The sequence below is a fragment of the Phocoena sinus genome, chromosome 16 (assembly GCF_008692025.1).
Source record: "Phocoena sinus isolate mPhoSin1 chromosome 16, mPhoSin1.pri, whole genome shotgun sequence".
Classification (NCBI taxonomy): domain Eukaryota; kingdom Metazoa; phylum Chordata; class Mammalia; order Artiodactyla; family Phocoenidae; genus Phocoena; species Phocoena sinus.
In genome coordinates, this window is record NC_045778.1 from 49,445,761 (window position 1) to 49,459,940 (window position 14,180).

Genomic DNA, 14,180 nt, shown 5'->3' on the forward strand with positions numbered 1-14,180 from the left:
TTACACACAGAAAGATGGGGATTAATTACATTCTCACTAAGACAAGTCCTATTGTAGAGATGATGTGGAATAGCATGCCATTTTGTACATTATGTCATAAAATACACCACACACAAAACTAGCTAATTATGTTGCCAACCACCTCAGGGGATATAACCATCTACATCCTATAACGCTTTCATTACCTTAAAATTAACCACAAAGGACTCTGAAAAGATCCATTAATGGCCCCCGCAAAACGTACTAAATACCTCCACGTTGTTCTTTCTTTGACGCTCAAGCATTGGGATTCCAAGCCCAGCCTCTGAGATAAACAACCTGGGTTTGAATCCCTGCTCTACAGCTCTATGAGCCTCCGGTCCTCATCTGCACAACAGGGATAACAGCTCCTCCCTTACAGGATCACATCACACCACAGGGTTTAAATAAGAACATCTGTAAAATCCTTGGTACGGTTCCTGGCACACAGGTTGTCTTCAATAAACAGCAGCTAAAAGAATGAATTCTATTAATACATAGTTTAAAAAGATACCCAGAATTCTCACAAATGGAGTCGTGAGCACAACTGGGCCAATATCGGTAAAGTGTAAGGAAGCCAAGAGGTTTGTTGAAGGAATGGGAATTAATGTGTGCTGATCTGACCACTCTTCTACTTGGTCCTCTGTGGAACTAAGCCACTCTCCAAGATGATCAGTCGGGATAAAGCCTCAATTCAGAATCTGTAATAGCTGGTCGTGTGACTCAGCATCATTAGCACAAGTGCATATAGTTCTATTCGACTGCCCAGCTCACGCATCAGCTGTTCGTGCTCTTGACCACTCTGGGGAACACTCACGCTCCCAGCTATCGCACTGGATGCTACTCTGCCCGGAATGCTCCACAGTCTTTCCTAGGCTAAGTCCTACTCATTCTCTACATACCAGCTTGGACGCAGCTTCCTCCAGACTCTCCAGCGTTACTGAGAGCCCTGCTCTGAGCTCCTAGAGCATCTCCTCATCACAGCATCAACTACTCTGGACCATGACTACACACTTATTTGTTTGGATCCTCAGTAAGGGAAGATGCATTAGGAGAGCAACCATGTTCTTCCTTGATCAGCATGAAATCCAAACCCTGGTACGATGGCTGACGGGCATTAAATATTGGTTGGATGAATGAATGAATGAATGAAGGAAACACACAAACAACTGTAGCAAAAGACTTATTTGTCCCACAGACATCACTTAGAGGTATAAGAAACGTCAAAGGTGTTTGATCACTCAGACAGACCTAAATATCTAATTGAGGTAATCGAACTGAAGAAGTGGCAGAGACATACACATTGAATGCTGTCTTCTTGGTGAAAGCCAAGAAGAGTCTAAGGGATTTTTAAATCCTAGATGCAAATTCCTTTTCACCTATTTAAGGTCCCCCATCGGTCTGTCTGTTTCTTTCTCTCTCTCTTTTTTCTCTCTCTCTGATACACACACACACCTCCATATAGTACATGACTTGTTACCTGGTACGTAGCCACTAAATAAATATTATCTGAATAATTGAATGGCACCCCTATATTTTCCCCCCATCAATCCTAACACTTTGCCTGTGGTTAAAGTGTTAACTTCCAGCAATACACCTCCAGACTCCATTTTTGTGATGTATTTTAAATAATATTTACTATAGTTGATCCTTTTGTTTTTCAATGAACATAAACAGTATTTTATTAATATCATTTAAGGACTTTTAAAAATAATACATGTTATATCAGGCAATCACTAATACTTCACTAGTATATGGCCAGGTATTTTTTCCTTTCATTAATTTTGGAATTTGGGCATTTTTAAAATTTATTGTTTTTATCGAAGTATAGTTGACTTACAATGTTGTGTTAGTTTCTGGGGTACATACAGCAAAGTGATTCAGTTACGTATTTTTTTTTAATTTTTAGGTTATTACAAGATATTGAACATAGTTCCTTATGTTATACAGTAGGACCTTGTTGTTCATCTATTTTATATATAGTAGTTTGTATCTGCTCAGCCCAAACTCCTAATTTATCCCTCCCCACCAACTTTCCCCTTTGGTAACCGTAAGTTTGTTTTCTATGTCTGTGAGTCTGTTTCTGTTTCATAGATAAGTGCATTTTTGTCATATTTTAGATTCCACATATAGGTGATATCATATGATATTTGTCTTTCTCTGACTTACTTCACTTGGTATCATAATCTCTAGGTCCATCCGTGTTGCTGCAAATGACATTATTTCATTCTTTTTTATGGCTGAGTAATATTACATTGTATGTATAGACCACATCTTCTTTATCCATTCATCTGTTGATGGACATTTAGGTTGTCTCCATGTCTTGGCTACTGTAAATAGTGTTGCCATATGAATATAGGGGCGCATGTATCTTTTTGAGTTATAGTTGTTTTTCTGGATATATGCCCAGGAGTGGGATTGCTGGATCGTATGGCAACTCTATTTTTAGGTTTTTTGGGGGAACCCCCATAGTGTTTTCACAAATGAACTTATCTATTAAACAGAAACAGACTCACAGATATAAAGAACAGACTTGTGGTTGCCAAGGGGAGGGGGGGAGGGATGGATTGTGAGTTTAGGGTTAGCAGATGCAAACTATTATATATAGAATGGATAACTCTCCATAGTAGCTGCACCAATTTACATTCCCACCAACAGTGTAGGAGGGCTCCCTTTCCTCCACACCCTCTCCAGCATTTATTGTTTGTGACTTTTTTTATAGTTGATCCTTATTCTTTACGCAGTCTTAAAATCATGGGGGTTTTTTCCCCAATATTTCTTACTGCTCTTCAAAGTGCACTGTAATGCCTGACGATAAGGACTGAGCCCTGAATACAGAGATCCACAAAGTCCTCCAGCCCTCAGCAGCACTTCTCAGGAGAGCTAGGAAACAGTCACCGTGTGGCCTGCTAAGCAACCCAACGTGAGAATGTACCTGCCCCTGGAGCGTGCTTCCCAACCTAGATTCATGTGCCCATGGGGATGTGGCCTTTCTGTGAGGAGCTTTCACACCACCCGGCTTCCAGCTAAAATCCTGCTCCTTCTAGGCCTTTCCGGGGAGGAACTTCTTCAGCACATTCTGCCCAGGTTTATCTGCAACCTGAACCAACCTGTGTTTTCATTAAAAACACATAATTTAGAAAAGCAGCTGGAGGACCACCAGCTCAGCGTTTGCCCACACACCCAACAAGCAGGATAACCACCTTGGGGGCCTTCACACTCTGTCAATGCCAAGTGGCCAAGGGTAGGCCTCAGCTAAGAAAGGTTCAACCGCTTCAGCCGCAGGAAAAGGCTGGGTATACTCGCCTGCTGCTAGAGACCTGTTCATATTTCTCTACACAGGTCAGTGATATTTTTTCTTCCCACACACATTCTCTTGGGAACTTTGAAGCTAATAAAGAGGCCAGCTGTGATGCCTGGGTTAACACTCCATGTGTGTCTGTTCCTGACATCAGGGTACATGACATAGGAACAAGATAAGAAATGCTTAAAAAGTGGAAAAGCGATGAGATGGGGAAAGGGTGAGAAACCCTGACAGAGTCTAACTTCCCTTTACTCTCGGTTATTACCTGAACTTTTATTTTTAAAACCACAAAGCCTTTAAGTTCATGAATAATACAGGAAATCTGTAAAATGCCACTTTTCTGGAATAAGCAGGACATTAAAATGCAAAGTGCAGTTCCACACACAGCTGCACTCAATGTGACACATTAAGCTCCTAGTCTTGACATTTACCTTCAAGATGTTTGTTCAATGTAGAGAAAAAGAGCAGGGAAGAAGCAGATGACAGGAGTGGCCACAACAACCCCCAGGAGGCCAGCCCCGCATAAGATGCCCTCAGGGGCTGAAAGGTTACGCTGGGAGCCCTCCTTCCCCTACAGCAGAGGACACGGGAAGAACCACCTTCTGCGCTGTTGCATTTTCTCAGGAAGACCTTCTCATAAAAACGGCATTCTTTAATCATAACGATCTCTCTTCCGAAGGAGCAGGACAGAAATCTAGAAACTGAGTAAACTAGAAAGTTTCTGACTCCCTGTTGGACCCGTAACTCCATCGTTTACTCACTCAGCTAGACTCACAAAGCCCATCGTCACACCCTCCCTTATCATTCGACGTATTTATTCAGGAGGAATGCCTACTATGTGCCTAGCAGGCTTAGGATCCCTCAGCCAACGGTGCAGACCAAGCTCACCGTCTTCTGCCGGCAGCTGGGGTTGGGCATGAAGAGCCAACACTTCCATCAGCTGCAGTAATGAGTGTTTCACACGTTAGCTTACCCAATCCCCATTGCAGCCCCGCGAGGGAGGCACTATGATTATTCGCATTTTACAGATGAGGAAACTGAGGCACAGAGAGGGTATCTGGCTGGCGAACTAGTAAGCAGACGAGCTGGGATGTGAACCCACGCACCCCGGCTCCAGAATCAGCATGCTTTAACCACTTCACTAGTTTACCTCTCGCTATGGCCTCCTGCTGCCTTACTATTTGTTTACAACAATGAGCGTACCCTCCCAAGGGCAGGGTCCACACCCTAGTTAGTTGGGAAATCACCATTCACAACCCCTACAGAGTCTGGGTCGTGGGTACTCAATAAATATTTACTGAATAAATGATTCACCTTCTATTACTATTAAATTACCCTGGAGCTACAACGGCCAGCTGTAGTGGAAAGAGGCCTGGCACAGGAAAGACTACTAATATTACCGAGTGGTTGACGGCATTGTCAAAGGCAGCCAAAGGTTATAGCAATTACCTGGCATGCTTAGGGTCCATCAGTAAACAGTGCAGACCAAGCTCACTACCTTCCACTGGCAGCTGGGGTTGGGGATGAAGAACCAACACTTCCGTCGGCTGCTAAGTATTTTACACATTAGCTCCCCCAATTTCCACTGCAGCCCTGTGAGGGAGGTACCATTATTACTCGCATTTTACAGACGAGGAAACTGAAAATGTCAGGAAAATGTCTCCATGTAGGTGCCTTGCCATCATGCCACACACCTCACGCTTGATTTGATAACCAACGCTAGTTGCCTAGTATATAAAGTTAACATTCCAAACCTAAAACCAATCAATCCGTGGTATTCTTAAGGGGTCAACAAAGCAGAACATTTTAAATAGAGCTCTTCTGAAAAATCCATGATCATGGACACAACATAACAAGGAAGATCTCAAATTCTTACAGGAAAAACCTACGTATGTGTAGCTACAAAAGACTGTACTAATCTTGTGAAAAGCAGATAAAACCAATCATTTGGAGGCCAAGAATTCAATTGGGTCCAGATATAAAGCCCAAAAGAAAATGACTGCTCCTGATGTCTACTTCTGCAGGAACCCAATTCTCTTTGCACATTTTTTTTACTAATACATTGTGATATCAATGTATTAGTATAAGAATAAAGGTACTATCTAAACCAAACAAACTGAATTAACTGCTTTTTTTAAGACCTCTTATCAAAAATAATAGAAAAAAATAAGAGTATCTTATTTCAGTTAGTCACTTGTGGTTGCTTTTCCCCTCTGACATAAAGTGAAGATAAAGAAAGAGAAGAAGTCAATGAAAAATGCTGGGAAACACTGTCATAGGCCAAAATGCAAATGTCAGGAAGAGTCTGTACACTTCTAATCCCCACTTCCTAACCTAGTAAACTCCTATTCATCCTTCAAGACCTTGCTCAAGTGTCACCTCCACTGTGAAGCTCTTCCCTTCTGTGCCCCACCTCCAGCTGCTCACTCTCATTACTGAGATCCTATAGCACCTGAGAAGTAACATTATCATATCATATCGTACTATAACTATGCACTGACATCCTTCTCCCACAAAGAATATGAGGCTTTCCTTATGAAGGTTCTCAGTACATCCACCAGCTAAATAACTACTGAAACGAGAAGTAAACAATGATCATTTAAACAAATATTATTTCCTTCTTTCTAAGCTATTTGTATTATTGCACAACAAAAAGCTCTTCAAAGCAGCATAAAGACCCAGCAATTCTCAAGGCCTTTACTTTGACTCTCCTTTTGTGATTTTTTTTTTTCCTGTATGGTCTTCAAAACTAGTCCTGCTGAGCTACAAAATCAACCATCACTGAAATGTAAAGTAAAAGAAATAACCAAGGACTTTGGTTTTCAATGCTATTTTTGTCTGTTCTGCCCACGATAAAACTGTCAGTAAGGACACCCCACACACATCAGTGCATCTGCCTGAACTGAAAAGAATGTGGAAAGGCTCCCTGGGAACATCAAACCTACTTTATAAATCCAAGTGCCCAGACACGATCTCTTTCTTTAAATGCTCTTGGCAAATGTACAGCTGAAGGTTAACAGACAATTAAGAATCACTGTAGTTCAATGAAAATGGTGAATAAAACAGAAAGATCAGCCTTGCATGGTTGCATAAAATCAGCTACAATTAAACAAAAATAAGCCACTAGAGAAAGCACTGTGCTTGCTAAATGCATCTTGCTGGTATAGTGCCGTGGTTAAATGTTTGGATTTAGGGAGATCACAGAGCCAGAATTTAAATCCATGCTCCGCCATGTATAAGCTGGGCAACATTGAACGTGTTACTTGATCTCTTTATGCCTCAGTTTTCTTATCTGTTAAATGGGAATAATAATAGTACAATCCCAGGTTTGTTATAAGCACTTAGCAGAGTGTCTGGCATACGGTAAATATTCAATAAGTATTAACACTTACCATTTTTTCTCTTATCTCATTTATTTATTCATTAGTTCAAGAAAATAAACATTTAATGCAGACACTAAACATTGTGCTGGAGACTTTCACACACCACTGCGATTCCCATCTGGAAAAATGAAAGGGTTAGACATGATGAAACTTTCCAATGCCAACATCTTTTATCCTAGTTGTGTGAGTAGTCAAACATGGCTACCAGGGTTCTGCAAATATTTGGTTCAAATTTCATTGTTAAAATATATCAATCATTTTTTTGGAACTGTGCTATAAAGCATCAGCCACACTCACTTGTGTTCTCTATCAAATTTTAACAAAAAGCAGACCCCAAATGATTTCATTTGTGCTGCCTCGTTACCTCTGCTTTTTTCTGGAGCCCTCACGATAAAGTCTCCTTGTGGATATATTTGAACTTCTTGGGAATGTGATGCTGATTAAGAAGACTGCAGGTCTTTTCTTGTTTTGTTTTGCTAAAATTCAGACCTATCCATGTCTACTCACATAAAATCATACAAGCCAATACAGCACAACAGCCGTGTGCTCCACTCAAATGACAAGATACATTCATATGGTATTTTCTGCTAAATGGTGACAAATTAAGATGGCCAAGGAACACATTAATTGACTCTTTAAACTGAACACTTAACAATTAATAATTGCATGCACTTGTTACTTGCTGTGATATTAATTTGAAATGAGCATTTCCTACTCTTTTGAGCTACTGTAACAGTTAAATTGAAGAGCAAGCTATTAAAAAATACTACCATGTGCAGCTACTGGTACCAGATTTTCTTGATACTATGTAAAGAGAGAGTGTGTGTGTATATGAGAGAGAGAAAGAGATACAGAGAGACACAGAATGAAAAGAGAGAGAAAATTAAATCAGATGCTTAGATTGATGTGACTAGAACTGTTTTCTATAAACACAAATTTCATTGGAAGTTTATTAAATCAGCCTTATTGATCTTTTGAATGACTTTATAGTAATCGAATGTCGCAAATTCAAACTAACAGCTTATACTAACAAAATGTCCCTTTAATCTCTTCTTCATATTTGAATCTTACATAATATTTCATTTAAAAGGGGGGGTTCAGAAAACTTTGTTCCAAGCTATTCTCTTTAGTGAGCAATTACCATAGGCCAGTAACTATTATGATTCCTAGGTAGGACACAAAGAAAAATATTACCAAGTACCTGTCCACAAGCTTTAAATCTAGAAAAGACAGACATATGCACATTTACAATAAGGCAGTACCTGGGAAGTGCCATCAAAGTGTGTGTGTGTGTGTGTGTGTGTGTGTGTGTGTGTGTAATTATATATAATACCTGAAGGAATGAGGAGGTAGATTGGGGGATGATCAATTTGAACTGGGAAGTTAAAGGAAAAGTTACATAAATAATTAGTATTGAAGTTGCACATTGAATACTGAATAGAATTCAATAGGAGGGTTAAATGGAAAGACTCAAGGTAGAAGATTCAGGAAATGTTCAAGAAAAATGCATGGTCCAGTGTGTGTATATACTTTTTTGTTCACATGCACTGAAGGGGGGAGGGGAGGAGAGAGAACAACCTGAGATAAGGCTAGCTTAAATTAAAGTATGTTGTAGCCCTTAAAACTGCACCTAGAATAAAGATGTACATTTGGTATTTACCCTATATCTAATGAGCCCAAAGAGAAAGTGTTAAAGTGAACTGTTAATATTCCCTTCCAGTTTTTTCTTTCAGTCAAGATATCATTATCATTTCCAGTAAACTGAAGCTTGATAATCCTCCTGTTTCTTGATCTTTCCTCACAAATGTGAAAATTATTCCAGTATTTGACAAGAGTTTTAATTCTTCAAATTTGAAGTATCTAGTCACAGCCGCTCCCTATAATTCTTTGGTATTTACCTGAGAAATCTCCAAGTCTGCTTTCGGTATAGTCTACAAAAAATACATCATGAAATTAAAGAACTTTGAAGAGGGAAGAAACCATATAATCATGTAACTCCAATTCCTCATTTTCAAAGGCATCTATGACCCATAAAGGTTAGATGACTCTGTTGAAAGGATGAAATGAAACGGAGCATGAAACCATTTTTTAACTCAAAAAACACTAAAAAAAAATTTTTTTTAAGTGTCAAACAAGTTCATCACACAAGTTCTCAGTGCTAGGACTATAAACATGATAGCATGATTCCAATATTTAAGTTTCTTGACTTCCGAGCCAAGCTTATCTTCTTGCAGGGTCCAATGGGGGATTAAAAATAAGGCAACACCAAGTCCCTGGTTCCAAGACTTCTATGTCTAATTGGGGAGATAACAGATAAAGTCTATAAATAGAAGACGTTTTTTTGGCTACAGCCATACCAGATGGAAATAATCATAATTCTTCATTTATAACACATTATCAACATTGCTCCATGTATGACTCTCTTTTTCATTTATTTTATTTATCTTTACAAATACAGTGAACACCATGAATGCCCCATCCATCCCAAGAACCACGATGCAGATGATCATATCTACCCATGGGCACCTTCCTGTCCCTTTCTCTGCCTTCCCTCACACAGGAAGGGAAGCCCACTTCCTGCTGTTAATAAGGGAAGACTCAGTGGAGTCGGTCCAACTTGAGCCGAGGATGCTCACTAGCATTTGGATACATGGAAAATAATATCCAAACGTGAATAAAATCTTGAACAAAGTTCAAACACAAAAAACTACAAGGCAGGTTTGTGGAGGGAGTAGGAGGGATACAAAGACTCATTCAGCGGAATAATAATTTGTGAACGGGCTTAATGAGAAACAATAGAAGATACACCTTATGGTTAGAGGGCTCTAAACATCACCTAAGGGGTCTTAAGTTTATTCTGGAGACAACGGGGAGATTCTCAAAGGGGAAATGAATGATCAAAGTAGTGTTTGGGGAAAATCAGCAGGATGGATATAACCAAAACAGTCCAAAGGGAAGGAAACCAAAGTCAGAAAGTTCAGAGTTGTACAAGAAAATGTCACAGAAAATGACAACTGGCCAACATTCCAGTAGCAGCCACTCCCTGCTTCCCACAAAAATAACCGCCCGTCATGAAAAACAAAGATGTAAGACTTATAAAATCACTTAAGTAAATAATCTAACAATTAACAAGAACCCTCAGATTATCTAAAAATATTCAACAAGAGATAGCTTAAAATAAACACATCTATTAAAATCACAGAGAGTTAAAGGATAAACAGAGTCACTAGGCAAACGCTAATTTTAAAAAAGCAGATGGCCATATTAATTTCAGATGAAGTAGGGTATACAATTCAGCTGACCTGAAATGTCTATAGGAAAATATAAATTTCACAGATAACCCCCCCAAAGAAGTACACAGTGTAAAGAGACTAATTAGTAGTGAAAGAAACTGAAAAATTAAAGGGAAGAAAAAGGCTCCAGAACCAGATGTTCTAATATGAACAAAAAGATGTAAAACCAACTAATTCATTTTATAAATCTAATATAATTCTAATATCTGAGAAAACTAGCTCCCATTAAAAACAAATTGCTGAAATTAACTATGGACCAGTCCCATGTCTTTAATTTTAATATCCTTTATCTACCAGGCACTATGCTAAAACATAAGAAAAAATATGTTCTCTGTCTTCCTGGTACTTACAGTCTAGCCATTAAACAAGTAATTATTAGTGTCATGAAGTACATATGTGAAAATCACAACAAAATATTGACAAACATTTTTAAAATAAACTAAAAGAATCATTCATAATGACCACAGAGGAGGTTAATCCCAGGAATGCAAGTATAGTTTAATGTTAATTTATTTATGAAAATGACTATACTGCCCAAAGGAATCTACAGATTCAATGCAATCCCTATCAAATTACCAATGGCATTTTTCACAGAATTAGAACAAAAAAATTTACAATTTATACAGAAACACAAAAGACCCTGAATAGCCAAATCAAACTTGAGAAAGAAAAATGGAGCTGGAGGAATCAGGGTCCCTGACTTCAGACTATACTACAAAGCTACAGTCATCAAAACAGTATGGTACTGGCACAAAAACAGAATATAGATTAGTGGAACAGAATAAAAAGTCCAGATATAAACCAACGCATCTATGGCCACCTAATCTATAACAAAGGAGGCAAGAATATACAGTGGAGAAAAGAGAGCCTCTTCAATAAGTGGTGCTGGGAAAGCTGGACAGCTACATGTAAAATAATGAAATTAGAACACCCCCTAAGGCCATGCACAAAATAAACTCAAAATGGATTAAAGACCTAAATGTAAGAACAGACACTATAAAACTCTTAGAGGAAAACATAGGCAGAAGAACATGCCTTGACATAAATCACAGCAAGATCTTTCTTGATCCACCTCCTAGAGTAATGAAAATAAAAACAAAAATAAACAAATGGGACCTAATTAAACGTAAAAGCTGTTGCACAGCAAAGGAAACCATGAACAAAATGACAAGACAACCCTAAGAATGGGAGAAAATATTTGCAAACAAAGCAACCGACAAAGGATTACTCTCCAAAATATACGAACAGCTCATGCAGCTCAATATCAAAAAAAACAAGCAGCCCAATCAAAACATGGGCAAAAGATCTAAGCAGATATTTCTCCAAAGAAGACATACAGATGGACAAAAAGCACATAAAAAGATGCTCAACATCACTAATTATTAGAACCAAAACTCATATGGAATACCTTAAAGATAGAAAGTAGACTGGATCAGATGAAAAGAGGAAACACAGTCCAAAATACTCAGAGAAAATGACTGCTGAACAATGTGGTAGAGCTTCTGGAGGTGTTCTAAGCTAAGAAGTAGGATGGATATAGGAGAGGGATCCAGGGCAACCAATAGTGTGATCTGAGAGGAGATAGCTATCACAGTAGGAACAGACAGGCAAAACCTGTCACTCCCCACTCACCCCTGTGCCCCAAACACTGACCAGTAGAACAGCCCACCTGGAAATGCATCCTCCTTCCCTTATCATTACTGGGCTGCTTCAGTGAAAGAGACACCATTAGCAGACAGGCAAGATGAGTCCACAACCAAGAACTCCAAAACATTTGGGGACAACCAAAATCACCAAACTCAACAAGACCTAACACCAGAGGAAGAATTATTGGAACAAACAGGGAGAGACTTTAAAATAAGAATAATTTTTAAAAGCATAATTAATAATTCCAAAATGATCAGGCAAGATATTAGTCATTAAAAAGTAAAAGTTTATAAAGAAATTGTATCTTTCAAATATAATAGGATATTTGTTTTCTCAAAATGAGTCAAGTAATTCTAAAGCTCATCTAGAAGAATACCTAGATGATCTTAGCCAAGAAATTTTGGAAAGGAAATAAATGGTCTTATCAGATAATAAAAAATTAAAACAGCAAGATAGTGGTATAAGAATTGATAATTAATCCGGTAGGATAATAGCCCAGAAACAGACCTCAGTATGTATTAAACCTTACAACAACGAAAATAATGAAAGAACTGACTGTAAAAAAAAAAAAAAATCCACAAAATAGCTAAAATAATTCACAAATATTTAAATTATCAAGGGATAAAGACATCCTAAGCAAAAATGCAATCTAAGAAATAAAACAAGATAGTTTTGATTGTATTAAAAATACTACACAGGGCTTCCCTGGTGGCGCAGTGGTTGAGAGTCCGCCTGCCGATGCAGGGGACACGGGTTCGTGCCCCAGTCCGGGAAGATCCCACATGCCACGGAGCGGCTGAGCCTGTGAGCCATGGCCGCTGAGCCTGCACGTCCGGAGCCTGTGCTCTGCAACGGGAGAGGCCACAACAGTGAGAGGCCCGCGTACCACTAAAAAAAAAAAAAAAAACTACACAAAAATAAAAAGCAAACAATGACAAAAAAGGGATTAGCTTCCAAATATAGAGAGCTCTATGACTTAATTTTTAATTAGTATAGATATTGAGATACAAAGAAAAAAGATTCCTTGAATATTCACCATTTTAATGGTATTTATCTCTAAGTCGTAAAAGTAAAATTTTACTTCCTTTATATTTTTTTGCATACCCCAAATTTTCTACAATGAACACAGTATTTTTATAATCAGAAATAAAAGTTATTTCCAAATCAGTAAAATGAAGATGAACACACAGGCAAAGACAATTCACAAAAGAAGAAATAGAAGGCCAGATAAGATATGATAAAACGTGGACATCTCTAATCAAAACGACAAAATAAAATAGGATGCCATGTTTGTTTCTTAAATTGTCGAAGTTTAAAAAACAATTTTTTTTAAATGATACTACCAAGTGTTGACAAGAATTCAATGAAACAGATACCTCTCACATACTCTTGGTGGTGAAAACTAAACTGGTATTATCTTTCCGAAGAACGTGGCAATACATATGCTAAGTATTAAAAATAACAAACTCCTATAATTTCTACTTACAGGAGATTACCCTGAGAAAATAATCATAGCAGCAAACAAGTATTTTCGAATTTTATTTTATGTTTTTATAGAACAGGTTCTTAGTAGTTATCTATGTTATACATGTTAGGGCACATATGTCAATCCCAATCTCCCAATTCATCCCACCATCACCACCCCCGCTTTCCCCACTTAGTGTCCATCCATTTGTTCTCTACATCTGTGTCTCTATTTCTGCCTTGCAAACTGGTTCATCTGTACCATTTTTCTAGATTCCACATAAATGTGTTAATATACGATATTTGTTTTTCTCTTTCTGACTTACTTCACTTCGTATGTCAGTTTCTAGGTCCATCCATGTCTCTACAAATGACCCAATTTCGTTCCTTTTCATGGCTGAGTAACTTTCCATTATATATACATACCTCACCTTCTTTATCCATTCATCTATCGATAGGCATTCAGATTGCTTCCATGACCTGGCTATTGTAAATAGTGCTGCAATGAACGTTGGGATGCATGTGTCTTTTTCAATTATGGCTTTCTCTGGGTATATGCCCAGTAGTGGGATTGCTGGGTCATATGGTAATTCTATTTTTAGTTTTTTAAGCAACCTCCATACTGTTCTCCATAGTGGCTGTATCAATTTACATTCCCATCTACAGTGCAAGAGGGTTCCCTTTTCTCCACACCCTCACCAGCATTTGTTGTTTGTAGACTTTCTGATGATGTCCATTCTAACAGGTGTGAGGTAATACCTCATTGTAGTTTTGATTTGCATTTCTCTAATAAGTGATGTTGAGCAGCTTTTCATGTGCCTCTTGGCCATCTGTATGTCTTCTTTGGAGAAATGTCTATTTAGGTCTTCTGCCCATTTTTTCATTGGGTTGTTTGTTTTTTTTAATATTGAGCTGCATGAGCTATTTATATATTTTGGAGATTAATCCTTTGTCTGTTGATTCATTTGCAAATGTTTTCTGCCATTCTGGGGGTGGCCTTTTCGTCTTGTTTGTAGTTTCCTTTGCCGTGCAAAAGATTTTAAGTTTCATTAGATCCCATTTGTTCACTTT

General features: G+C 38.3%; 1 protein-coding gene across 9 annotated transcripts in view; it reads right to left on the reverse strand.

Moving 5' to 3' along the window:
• The window catches only part of HTR7 (5-hydroxytryptamine receptor 7), a 104,027-nt gene that overhangs the window by 51,481 nt on the left and 38,366 nt on the right, over positions 1-14,180 (reverse strand). The gene's annotated exons all lie outside the window — the stretch shown is intronic.